At 33.6% G+C, this 12,985-nt stretch overlaps 1 protein-coding gene across 9 annotated transcripts in view; it reads right to left on the bottom strand.

The window, feature by feature from the left end:
- Window positions 1-12,985, bottom strand: part of mast4 (microtubule associated serine/threonine kinase family member 4) — a 141,201-nt gene that overhangs the window by 119,035 nt on the left and 9,181 nt on the right. The gene's annotated exons all lie outside the window — the stretch shown is intronic.

The following is a 12,985-nucleotide window of genomic DNA, read 5'->3' as shown; positions in this document are numbered from 1 at the left end:
ATGACAGCACTAAACGGTGATGGCACAACTAAGAGCATCATTTACAACATAATTTCTGCACGGCCCTAACTACACCCTAGTGTATTCTTCAGTCGCATATAGCTACGTTGAGACCAAATATCATCTCAACCAAATATCAGTTGATCAGTGATATTCTCCCTCACCGACGACATTGTTGCCTTTTCCAGTACATGGATTTCTGACTGATCTAACTCCCGTTGTTCGTATCTCCTGCTATCCTGATTAGTATTAGCAGAATTGTCCAGGGCTGCAGTTCCATCTTCCTGGGATTTCTATTGATCAGAAACACCATCAGTTTTTCTCTGGGTCAAATTAAACACTGCTGATAATGTGCATTTGGCAATGCAATATGCGCTAACCATCTTCAAACTTGCAGTGAGGAGCATTTATAAACCAGTGGTTTTAAACAAAAGAGAATTAAGCTAAATATTTGTGTTTTTTTCTATTTTACAGTGAAGTGTTACAATTTTCTTATTTAGTTAAATATTTAATAATAATAATAATAATAATAATAATAATAATAATAATAACAACATGTCATGTTGATATATGATCACAACTCTTTTTTTTTAATGAGCAAATAAACCTAGAGCTTTAGAAAAAGAAAAATGCATACATAATATACTGTATATCATGAAACCCTAAAAGCATCAGGTTTATCACTAGGAACAATCCATAATAGAATTTACCAACTAAATGTTGCACCTTGAAATATATTTTTTATAGCAATCAGATTGTCCATTCATAAACAGCACAGGTTATATAATATGTGTGTGAATTTGAAGGCTATCACAGTATAAGATCCACTAAGGGTGGAAATACGGAGTTCAAAAACATCTGGCCTTGAAGAAAGACTTTGCCATTGTTGCCATCACAAACACTACTACACCACGCCATATGACATAAACGTCCTTTCTTTCCATTGTCAAACAGAGTTGAAAAGGCTCATGAGGAGCTAAGTAGCACCAAGCTGTGGAACAATGTAAGAGTAGAGGAAGAGGTTCCTCCCAGTGAATATAAACAAATGGAGGCCTAGTGTGTTCTCTAACTGGAAGGGAACTCCCTCTGCTTTGACGAAAATGATTTATGATACCACACACTCTTCTGTGGAGTTGCTGAAAAGAGCTGCAATGATGAAAACCAAAACCATGTGAGAAGACCCACATCTTTAGTGGAGAACAAGACCATAATTATGGAAAGACATGAGGTCACCTCCACCTGAGGCCAGGACCGGTAAAGGTCATGTGGCATATCACATTTACATACAAAGTGCTGGTAATACTGGTTATAAATATTGAATTGCACTTATCATATTTAATATATTTCTCGTGAGAGCAAAGTATCAATTATTATTGGTGCTCAATTATTGATTATGGTTATTTTTATTATTATCAATGTTGAAAACAGTTTTACTAAATATTTGTGTGGAAACCGATACTTTTTGGGGATTCTTTGATTAATAGAATGTTCAATGTCAGCTTTTATTTAAAATAGAAATCTTTTGTAGCATTATACAATTATTTATACATTTAATCAGTTATATACAGTAACGCCTTCTTGCTGAATAAAATTAATTTATTTTTCTTTTTTTAAAAACGAACTAAAACAAATTAAACTAAGTGGCATGCAGTGGTTTTCTGAAATGAATCACAAAAAATAAATAAAAAATAAAAATAATCATATATTTTCAGGCCATTTCAAGTTTTGATCTAAGTGGGTGAGTTTTAACTTACTTTTTAATCGAGTGGTGCAGGAATGACGTAAATTTGTTGGCCAAAACACGGAAATGAGTTTTACCAATGGATTTTTTTGATGGGTTTTTGCTTAAATGGCTGAAAATAAGGTCTGTGGTGAACACAAGCTCAAGACACTTTCATGCTTTATATGACATAAAATAACATGTCTTGAAAAAGGGAGTTGCTAACAAGTGGCTAAATGTGACTACAGAGGCTGTCAGGGAGATTAAACGCCATCACGTCGAACAGGTTAACTCAGTCTGCTTTTACAAACTCATTATGCTAATAATTGTGCCCTTATAAAGTATTCTAACTCAAACTTTCAGGGAAAATGTTTGTTTTTTTGTTTTCAGATAAAAAAGTAAGTTGTCGGAAGCTTAGTCGTGGAACAACCGTGGTGTAGTTAATGTGTAGCCTACCTTTAGCTTTTTACTTCAGGAGACTGCATTTAGGCTTCGACATTCATAAAAGTAGTGTTTATCTGTGAAAATTATCTTGATGGACAAGACATGCAAGTATCATAAAATTTTGTTGATCACAAATTTTGTTGATTTTGTTGTTGTTGTTGTTTTGTGATAATACAAAAGTACAAACACCTATTGGGAACCAGTGTGATGCTAACTGCCAGTTGGCCTACAAAGTGATGTCATACCTGCACCACTCTATTAGTCTTCCCATTCACAGCATAATTTTTTCATCCGTTTCACAAACGTGCACGAAAACAAGAGGTGGGATTTAGTGCACAAGCCAATCATATCCAATCACAGCGCGATTGAGGCATTGCCTCCTCTCACGTGACTTTATCCCATTCATTCTCAATTACCCCCCACCAAATCCACTGCATGCTTTAGGGAGTAAAAAATGTAATAATAAATTTGAGAAAGGGGGTCCCTCATAAGGGGATTATTTTTTAAAAGTTACTTAAAAGTTAAAGAACTTAAAGAACATGCTTCACACTTAAGTGCTCTGAAAGAGCTCTTTATTGCAATGAAAATGAATGAATCACATATTGAGCAGTAAAATGATGTTATAATTTCTGGGCAAATCAACTCTCACAACTAAACATTATGACCCAAATACATTTGCCAAAGTCCTCAGGAAGACAAGTCAAGGAGAGCTGCAGCAGGAGGAAATGTGCCTCACAGCCAAGTTTCCACAAAACTTGCAGCTGATATTTCCATCACACCCTGCAAAAAAGTAACTGTGTCACGTTTATGAAAAGCTAAACCATTCTGAATTCTGATGAAGAGCTATGAGGCATCAAAAAAGCAGAAGCTACTTTGTATGATTCATTAAATCAACCACCTGGAGCAATCTGGCTTTACGCCCATTGCTGAAAGCAGAGCACAGCATATCTCTAGTTCATGGATCACCCTTCCAAAAGACATTTAGATTATCAACCCAGAGGACTAATAAATAAAGGCAGCTATTTCAACAAGTAAAAATTCATCTAGATGTGGCCATATATGCATATAGGAACCATTTAGGAAACACTTACAATTGTTTCAATGAGGAGCAAAAGCTTTAGATGTGCAGAATATGGTTGCCCAGAGTTGTTTGCCCCACTGAACAATACACTACCACCACACCTTTCACAAACACCACAAAATTCTGTGCTCCTCAGTCAAAACCGTGAGATGAGATATAATCATGCATAGAAAGCAAAAGGCTTGTGTGTGTTCAAAACAATACAATGTTTTCCCAAAATGGAAAAGTTTGAATCCTTTTATCAACTACAGAAGAAGGACAGAACATCTTAAATATATTGTTTATGTCAGGTCAATGATGATGCTCTGAGTTTTTTTTTTATTTTATTTTATTATTATTATTATTATTATTCAGATATATTCATTTTTTGAAAAATAATTTAATAATGTACTTTATGTATAAAGTGACTGGTTTACCTCCATGGTTTGCACGTTTTTAATCCATAAATTAAATTTAGATATTTTGGGGGGCATTAAGTCAAACAGGATGAAACAATTGTCCTGATATTATAAAGGGGGAAAATTTAAGATTGAGGTTTACATTATGATGTTTTTAAAGAAAACTTATGTAGTTTGACATAATCTTTATTATTTTATTTCATTATTACTTTATTATTTAAACATCTATAGTATATGTTAACAAATCAGCTTTTTGCTTTTTTGCCATTATACATTAATAATTAATTTTTGATTATAAAAAGATAAAAACACATGTACACAATATGTAAGGAAAATGTTTCCTTTTGACTTTACGGTTACATCACATGACATTTTTAGATCTATATAAAGTGCCCCTATTATGCTATTTAAAAGTTTGTCTACTACAATAGGTTAAATGCATCCAAGGTCAAATAAAACTTTTTTCTCAAAATATACATTGCACATCACTTCATTTCACAAAGAGTAAGAATATGATTTGTTTGAAGATTCAGTCTCTCTAAACCCCACCTTTCCAACTCTTCTCTGATTGGTCAAATGGCCCACTCTATTGTGATTGGTCTACTGCTTACAGCCCATGTCAGAAACAAAACACCTATTAACATGTCTGAATTTCAGTTCCGGAGGCTTCTGGAGCACTGAAAACAGCATCTTCTCGACATGTCAACAACACAAACCAAACTCATCCAGGCCTCAGCTACAACTACAGCGTTTGAGGGCGGGTCAAATAAGACGTTGTTCACAGGCATTGTTACGTAGGTATGCAACAGGAAGGGAGACTGGAATTGCTGACAACTCGTTTCAGCAGTTCAGAATTGATTCTTTCTTTTAGAAAACAATAACTTTATTTGTCACACACTTTGAGCTTTGAAACTTTGCAGACCTTTTAAATTCACAAACAGCTAAATTGTATTTGCATAATAAGGCTAATATTCGAAAAATCATAATAGGGGCATTCATTTTTTACAAATTTTCTTTACATAAATAAGTAATTCAATAAATGAAACAAACAAGACCCTATTTGACAATAAGGTTGACATTTGAATTCTGATTGGTTGAATACAAACTTGCATGGTCTATAGAAATTTAAAGTGTAAGTTAACTAAACTACTAAAATCAACAAGTAATATAAACTAAAGTGACTACTTAACCAAAAGTGCAACGCCTACAGCAAACAGAAACTATGCCTGCAGAAAAGGAGCTAATTTATTACTCATTGTCTGTTTTCATGAGGAGGTCATTTTTAACCCAAGCCTGCTGGACACAAAATAAGATAACATCTCTTTATGACCTCATAACTGGTCACTCGCCAAAAAGTTTCTTTACATATCTCAACTGTCCATCTATTATAAAAACAAATGATGTTGTAAAATATACCCATGATGCATTTTGGACGTGCTTACAGTTCAAACTATGATTCATACTTGCAGTATAATCTTTTCTGTGGGACAGAGGTTGAAGAAAGAGTAACTTTATTGTAAAATTTTATTATGTCTCAGTCCCTGATTGTAAACAAGGCAATTTGTCAGAAATTAAAGTATGAGATCACGGCCAGCACAAAGTTCATTTTGGGACAGTGTGAAGTTAAAAGTTTTAATACATCTATCTTTGACCCAACATACTTTATAAATTTTAGAACAAGATAATGTGGGATTTACAGTTTAGCAGGATTTCAAATAAACGGATATGAAAGGTTATATAATTACAGCATAACTCAAGGAGATAATTATGTCCTGAACGCTCTAAGAAGATTAAAGGTGTGCGTCGGTAAAACATCCACATAAACCATCTTTCCTTGTGGTCTGGCTGCCAATGAAGGACAGATATGTGGAGGTCAGTTATTTCTATGGGAGAGTAGCTTTTTTATTTTTTACATTATCTAAAGAAAATGTTTGTGGTGTTTGCTAAAGCAAACTTAAGCCACAATATTTGGCTGAGGTCTTTCAAGATAGTAAAGACTAAAATCTGATATAAAGTAAAAACTAGTGCTGATTTCATCAGCAATATTTTAATTTACTCTTAGTCCAGTGTCAAATGCATTTTTTAGTTTTTATCATATTTAGTCAACCTTTTCCAGTTTTTGTTTAGTCAAGCTTAAGACGACTAAACGTCTGGGAATTTTAGTCTAGCTTTAGTCAATGAAAACTTAGTCCTATTGTCATCATGCTGAATAATGGTTAAAATAATGATCATGATTATTCTGCCCAAAATTATTCTGCCACAACGATTGTTGTCATTTGAGAAATGTATTACATTTCATCAGAATCATTGCACTTTCACATTTAACCACAAATCAATAGAATGTCAACTCTTATGCATGGTTTATTTTACCTCATCTAGTTTCCTGATTTATTACTATTTATCATAAAAATTAACATACTCTGAAAAACTATGATTTGGGGGATCTAAACTCTCGACATCTGGCAACCGCAAGCATGAAAGCAAAGATTTTGGTAACGTTTAGATTTTTTAACTTTTAGTCTCATCTTTTTTCCTCGACAATATTGCATGTTGATATTGGCACAGTTATCGCTTAATGCCAATGTAGTCTCTTCTTAGTAATGGAAAAAGGGTTGACGAACATTTTTCATCAGTTTTCGTTGATGAAATTAACACTTAAAACCATGAACTTAACTTTGCAAAATAACAGTTTAAAGTGATGATAATTACAGTATAGACAAAATAATTCATTAAATATGAGTGCCTTAAAACTTCAAACTGTGGTTGGAACCTTTTTTGTGCCCATCAACACCTCTATGATTTTGTAAAAAAAAAAACTACTAACACATGACCTTTTGTGAGCTGTGCTGCGAGAATAGTTGAAATTAATTCTTCAATTAGACAACTCATAGCACACAGGGAAAATAATGATATAACAGAAGATAAGCCATTTTGATGCAGGTGTTTCTCATTTTGAGGCAGTCGAGCATAGCGTCAATAAAGCGTATACAGGAGAAACAGACTGTGGAAGCAGTCACTGAATCCATCGGAGTGGAAAATAACTGCACCACAAATGAGAAAGAAACGAAAAGGCAGAATTAACTCAGCATTGTGCTAAGAAAACAAGACCATCCAACTACCAACTCACAAAAGTGCCTATAGCAGACAAATCAAAGACCTATTTTACAAGAAATGCTGTGGAGTACCATGTGACTCATCAAATGGTAGGCAAATTACATGGTACTGATTACTGTACATTACCATTCAAAAGTTTGAGGCCAGTAAGCCAGACTATTTAAAAATAAATAAATAAATAAATAAATAAATAAATAAATAAAATAAATAAATAAATAAATAAATAAATAAAATAATTCAGGAAGGATGCATTAATAAAGTGATCAAGTGACAGTAAAAACTTTTCCATTAAAAAAACATATATATATATATATATATATATATATATATATATATATATATATATATATATATATATATATATATATATATATATATATATATATATATATATATATATATATATATATGACACTTATTTAGCTTTAAATTTACCTCTGCAATAACAGAAATAAAGTATGCTTTAAAATATGAAATTATTGTAGTAATTAAAGATAATATTCCAAAATAAATACTGTTTTCACTGTATTTTTGATCAAATAAATGCAGCCATGGTGAACAGAAAAGACATCTCTCAATAACAATAAAAAGAAAAAATCTTATTGATCTCAAACTTCATGCTAATACCATTGGACTCTACCTCTTTCATGTTTTCTTTTTTGGATATACCCTTTTCATGTGTGTTTTTTTTTTTTTTTTTTGGATATGTACAGTGCTAATACTAAATGTATCTGAGGTATATTGGGGATACCATATAAATATCGTGGTATAGGAATACGATAAATATAGTCTATCTCAAAAATACCATGGATTTACCATCTGGTATAATCACTGAATCATGGTAGTGCCACATTACTGTTTTGCAAGCGTATTGTTTCATGATTTCATCACCTCACAAAAAAAAAAAAAATCAATCAAAAAGCTATAAAGAACAAACAGGTGAAAAAAACACGGTTGTTTTTTCACAGCATTCTGCATTTCACTTTCTATTAAATGCCCCTGGGGAGAAAATGTACCATCACTGCTATTTCTGAACCCAGAGAAGACGAGGTAGTTGTCATGTAAAGAGCTTTATAAAGAATGATATCCATTTCTCGATTATCAGTAGAGTAGCAATCTGTTATCAGATGGAAATGTTTTGCTAACTGATGGACCCATACATACACCTTGCTCTGTGACCAGATTAGTAACACTATATGACATCTCCCAGTGCCGTCATTAATTCATTCAGTAATGCTGGACAGGGATGTTGTTGTGTTGCCATCGCCTAGAAACTAATGGGTATCATTTCAGAAGAGATCCTTCTGATCAAACCGTTTTATCTGAAGTATTTGTTTCTTAGACACGGTTTTGCTCATGATGAAAGCCAAAAACAAAGCACTCATCTTCTCAAAAGAGAGAGAGCGAGAGAACAGACCCGTTATCCGTTCAACCATTTGTTTTTCTCATTCAATCTCTCTCCCTAAGGCAGGGTCAAAGAGAATTTGCACTCTGTTACATAATTATATAAGAGCATTTTTATGAATTTTACATCTGAGTTAGTTCAACTATTTAAAAATACTGAGCAACAGTGGGAAAAATTAATGTCAATGTCCCGGGTAATAGAAGGCATGAATGCCTGCAGCCTGACAAAGCATCAGTTCTCTTTCCAATATGCAGTATTTTATAATTATATACAATATATTGTTATGAAAGCCTCACGCTCACACAGTGGCATTTGAACACCATTAATGATTAGAGTTAGAAAAACACAAGCTTTGTTTAATTGAAAACACTCAATCCACGGCAATGTAAACACGTTAGTCTGCATCCAAATCTGCCTATTTATTTGCAGCTCGCTGACAATGGGAAAGTGTATACTCCGAGTAAATGACTAAACAGTACACTAGGACATAGTATCATAAAAATGTCTGATAACACAGATTGTGGTAAGTAAAAGTAAAATTAAATAAGTAAACAATAAATAAATAAATAAAATATTTTAATTTTTCAATTACAACAATAAAAATAAACAAATCAAAATAAATAAGTAAATCAAAACATAAAATAAGTAAATAAATAAAAAAGTGAATATATAAATAAAAGTAAATAAATATAAATCAAAAATAATAATAAATAAAAGTATATGAATAAATAAAAGATAAGTAAATACAAATAAATGTGCACTTTGAAAATTCATAAAAAATCTTTTTTTTTTTAAAGTGTCTCTCAGGCACATTTCAGCATGATATTTTCAATGCAGAATTGGTGCTATGATTCAGGATGCACCAATTCTAGTCTCAAATACTGCATAACAGTTACTCGTAGTGTTGTTCTAACAAACATAATTTAATGGAGGAGGTGAACCTTCACCGAATAATCAGTGAAATTCGGCATATTGCTCCATTGGGTAACATGAGAATTCAGGGTAGAGTTACTTCCTTAAGTGTGCTTGAAGCCCGCTGGAAGCTTGACCCCTGCTCATAATTTTAGCAATTACGTTGAGAATTTGACAACAGGAAGGGGGGAGGGGGGATTGATTCTCAGTTGTGAGTAAAAGACTTACTCCAGGGAATGGGTGAAAGTTAAAACATTTGTATAGTCCCTTTGGTTCTCCCTTTGTTACTAGTGGTTCCTCAATTTTTTTCAATGTTGGTCAGAAAACAAATTCAGTCCTCGAGTACCAAATAATAATTTTTGGTTCAAGGTTCTAAAACACTGCGTGTACTTTTTTTCTTTTTTTAACTTTGTACTGGGTGCATTTTGCTTTTTGATTTCACGGAATTGGTAGCAAGCTGTGGAGACGCTAAACATTAAGAGTGGCACAGAACACTCACAAACCATTACAGATAACAAATTACAGTTCCTGCACTCATTATAACACACATGGTGTGTTATAAAAATTAAAACAAGTGGAGATGTTTCCTCTGTAATAGATATATCTCTGACATGAGTCATTTAATTTAGTGGCGATGCTTGTGGAGACAAATATGGGATTCAGTTGCATTGTTGTTGAGCTAGCAAAGAGTACGGCCTCTGTCTAAATACACACAACAGATATAGGTCATTTACCCTTGCTAACCAACTTATACTGTAAACAGCAGTGTTTGTTTACATGATGTCATCATAGGAACTTCTGGTCATCTTTGTGTATCAGATTACTTCACTTTTGCATTGCATGGCTGTGAAAACTGATCTTCTGAACTCCAATCCCTCCCAACCAGTGCTGCTAATGTGATTAGCAACTCATTTTCCATTACTACAAATTGTCTGAACATCTGACCAGTGGCATCTCATATGTCACTGTCAGAAATGAATCAACAAGAAGACATATCAAATGCAAAAGGTCAACCTCACACGATAGGAGAAGCTGCCCATGTGCCCAAAATAGCCAAGGCTAATATTTTACACCAGACGTGTAAACCGTAGCCACCAGCCACAACAGAAGTGACACATGAAACATGAGGAACTGATGAGGTCTTATTTGGTTATATCTTGCTTAAACTTATTTTTTTTACATAAAGGTTTTAAAAAATATACTTTTGACAAATGTGTGCAGTGGCATTCTGTAATGAGGGCAAAGTCTTCAGTCCTTTAAAAAAAAAAAAAAAAAATTTGAAACCAGAAAATATATAAATAAAAATAAAGGTTATACTTAGTATTGACACATTTTCCAGGTTAAATAAATGAACATTAATTAGAACTATCAAAAAGCAATTACAATACAATTTTATTTTGTATTTTTACAACAATTAAATTAATTTTCTAATTATTAAAATCACTAATAAATACAAAAATAAAATGCACAGATCATTTTTCAAGATTGATTTTGACATGACAAAGCAGTGAAATCTGAAGTGAGGGAGTTGAATACTTGATTTTTATTGAGTCTTAACATTAACATTATTATTTAGCCATTAATTCAGAATCAGTTTTAATCATGTGAACAATGCCTGCTTCCCTTGCCTCCTCAAAGGAAACATCCCTAAATAGTTCCTCACAAAAAAAGAAAAATCTGTAATTACTGTATGTGAGCTGCAGCTGATGATTATCAGTGAACACTAAGTTGTGATCTGTTCCTCACAAAGCTGTTGTAGGCACTTACAAGACAGAATACAGGTTTCATGCAAACACTGCGTTCATGGACAACAGAAATAAATAAATAAAAATAAAAATGTATTGGTGCACCTGATGCATAGTGGACTTTTGAAGACTTCCACAAAATGTGTCAACCAGTAATCCAATAAAATACAATTGTGGCAATAAGGTTATACTCTGTCCTACAATGCTTGTGTTTTCAAAGATATAGTAATTGTGTTCCTCAATCCTCAATTGCACAATGGTGTTGCAAAATGTTACATAATACACACAAAGTTAATTCTGGGAGTATTACAAAACCACTTTATTCTGTCAGACACAGTTCATCTGTCTGTATGCTCATCAGAACCGTATTAAATGTTTTTTTTCTGATCTTATGTTTTATGTTACCATTCTAGTTAGGTCAGGGGTTAGGTTAGGTCATATATATAAAGTCCAAACTTTTGAATGGTATTAATATATTGGAGAATGGTGAAATGACCAAATTAAAAAGTTATAATATATATGTCCAGAATATATGGAAACTTAAAGAGGCTACATGCAATTTTCTGAAATTTAAACTCGCGACTGACACCTGTGGCCAAAAAACGGAACTGCTCTTCCTTTATGCTCGCTCTCGCAGCGCGCTCGTACGTGCACACTTCACAAGTCATCCGCTGCAAAGAAGTCAACATTATGTTTACAGAGGTAAGAACAGTCAAATACATATATTGTTTGAGAAACTAAGTTTGTTTGCAATATATATGACACAACTTGACGTCACATCCGCAGACAGCGCGCGAAAAATCCGACCCGACAGAAAATAAGAAGAATAGGATACAGGCTTATAGGTGCACCCGCTGTGAGCTGACAAGGTGTCAGTATGCTCATCAGGAGATGTTTGAGTCATAAATGGTCAAATAAAAAGGCTATTGTTACGTTTATTTTGGGGAAAAAGTTGCATATAGCCTCTTTAAGAAGGGCCTTTAATGGACAAATAATCCAGATGGTACAGTTACCAACAAAGATTAATGAGGCCATGCCAACTAGCCAAACCTTGAACCCTTGATTTACACAGCAACCATGAACTTACCCTACTGGACTAAATCTCATTTGCAGTCCATATGTAAACAGGCATGCATGCATGGAAATGCCAATCAATAACAGTGAGAGGAACACTTTAGCCTTGAAACCTTGGAGACCTTCGGCACAAAGCAAAAGCTACAGTTTTTCACAGTATTTCAGTCTGACAGTGTCTGAAACAACATCCTAATATTAAGGAGGCTGCCCACACAATTTCAAGCCATTAAGACACAGTGGGTCGAAACAATCCTTCACAGTCACAGTCTGCTGAAGAGTAAATCAGTGGGGTTCATCAATCCCCTTATAAAACAGTTCACTCAAGGCTAAAACTCATACCAAAGTGCTACACAGAAACAATAATGTGAGCAGATTTTTTTTTTTTTTTTTTCACATCAATAATTAATTGCAGTAAATTTTAGAGCCTCAGCCTAGCAGTTAGAGCATGTTTCTACACGTAAACCCATGTTGTTTATACAGGCGATGCGAGTTTGAGTCCAGATTGCATCATTCGCCGATTGTCCGCTTTCCTAAATGTAATTTTCTTTCCTACATGTTCCTACATGACATTATTAAAAGGAATACTTTACCTTAAATATAAGAAGATTTTGTCAGTGTTTACCAGCCTTCATTTCATTCTAAATGTGCATGCTTTATTTTAATTTTTGGGTGAACTATCCCTTTAATTGGTTCACGATAAGTTACCTTACTAAATAAATGCACAAATTAAAAAAAAACATACAAGGATAGATACTTCAGAAATCAAACTATTTTAAACAGGTAGGCTATACTCCCTATTATATATACTCCAGGGAAGTTATTCCCTAAACTAAGACGAGTTGATACATACCTCTCTCATCTCAGTGCGTGCACTTAATCGCTCTGGTGCGCGGTGACACTTTGAAAGCACTTAGCTTAGCCCAGTATATTCAATGGTATCTAACAGCAATGAATTTAGAAGTGACCAAACACATCAACGTTTTCCCTATTTAAAAACAGTTACACGAGTAGTTATACGACCAAGTATGGTGACACAAAATAAAACGTGGCGCTTTTCTAAGCGGGTTAAAAAGGATAACTATAATGTAAGGC

Source organism: Squalius cephalus, assembly GCF_949319135.1.
Source record: "Squalius cephalus genome assembly, chromosome: 5".
Classification (NCBI taxonomy): domain Eukaryota; kingdom Metazoa; phylum Chordata; class Actinopteri; order Cypriniformes; family Leuciscidae; genus Squalius; species Squalius cephalus.
The sequence above is the reverse complement of the archived record's forward strand: the minus strand, read 5'-3'. Positions and strand labels throughout refer to the sequence as shown.